Source organism: Cicer arietinum, chromosome 7 (assembly GCF_000331145.2).
Source record: "Cicer arietinum cultivar CDC Frontier isolate Library 1 chromosome 7, Cicar.CDCFrontier_v2.0, whole genome shotgun sequence".
Classification (NCBI taxonomy): Eukaryota; Viridiplantae; Streptophyta; class Magnoliopsida; order Fabales; family Fabaceae; genus Cicer; species Cicer arietinum.
Genome location: NC_021166.2, coordinates 53,324,541 through 53,326,244, shown reverse-complemented (window position 1 = coordinate 53,326,244; position 1,704 = coordinate 53,324,541).

Genomic DNA, 1,704 nt, shown 5'->3' with positions numbered 1-1,704 from the left:
ATGTATATGAAACACTTTTTCTATAACATCATATGCTTCATTTTATTGCATATTTATTAAGACAAGGGATGTAAAAATATTGACATACCATATGCTATAGCGTTTTTTACTATGGACATGAGTCACATCTAAAACCATGATCTTTAGAAATTCAATAGGCAATAACATCAAAGTGTGGCCCTAACACAAAGGCTACAATTTTGTACATGCATATATTTTAGATCATATTTCATTGTTTTTAATCATTCGCAGAAACATTTAAAATCATGGGTTAAAGAAGAGATAAAATATACCGCAAACTCTCACACTTCTTTTGATTAAAAAGATAAGAAATTTAAGTATTTTTCACTAATTTAATATTGCGTGTTTAATTGAAGACAAATCAAAAGAAAACTTTTATGAGTGTCTTTCAAAACCCACAAAATTCCAAAGTCAAACCATGTCATTCTCATTCGAGTGAAACCTATGACTGAGAAGTCATCTCTACCTCGCAAAACCTATGACTGAGAAGCCATCTCTACCTCGCAAAACCTAACTAGCATGTGACAAGAAACCATTTTTCTTGAGCAAAATCGAAGTCCAAGCTGCATCTTCTCTTGTATAATAGCCTTCAAAATTCTAAGAAGTTTGTATATATTTTTTGGGTATTCTTCTTGTAACTTATTTGGTATTCTTCACATGTTTTATCTGTTGGTGTAATGACCTCTATCCTTAGGAAGTTGTATACAATATTTTTAACTAGATTATCTAATTCCTTCCTAAGTGATGAACTTAATATTAAAACCAACTTGTTTAATATTAATTCCAATTTAACAGTAATAGATTCAAAAATTTATTCAAAACTGAGATTCAAGAACACATGTATTATCAAGATAAAGAGTATAGAGATAGAGAAGTGTGCACCATGGATTTTTATATTGGTTCGACTATCAATTCGATAGTCTACATCCAGTCCTGGAATCACTTACCGATTCCAGCCTTTACTAGAAATGATTTGAGTATGTTTACAGACTTTCCAGCACTTCACTGCCTATACATCTAACTCAACATCAATCTACAACAACAACCAATCTATCCTTAAGAACTAATCGCCAAGCTCTAGCAATATCAGATTGAGATCTCTTTTAGATGATCACACACACTCTAAAAGATGACCACCAGTTTCACAATACTGGATTTCCACACACTTTCTTTTACAAAGATAATTCTTTCAAAAAGACTAAAACACTTGATTCAATCACAATGAATTCTCACACTTAGTATTTGCCAATAATGTTTATGAGTTATAATAGTTTTTCTCAAAGTGTATTTTTCGAAAAAGTCAATGAGATTCTTTCAGTTCTTTCTATGTATTTCTATATGTTATAAAAATTGTGATTGATTCAGTTTATATAGTTTCAGAAAAACTTCAGACAAATCGATTTCCCAATCGATTTTATTAATGCTTATTATCAGCTCAATCGATTTCGCGTTTCTTGTTTTTCTTGAAATTCTTGAAATAGATGAACTAATCGATTTGCTAATCGATGTTTTTAATGCATATATCAGAAACTGATACCCAGTTCATTTCAGAGTTGATTGAATAATCGATTATAATTGTTTTGTTCAAAATATGAGATCAAACAATCGATTGCTCAGTGGATTCATTTTCACTAACATAATCGATTTGGAAATGGGCTAATTTCTCCCTGTAACTCAGACACT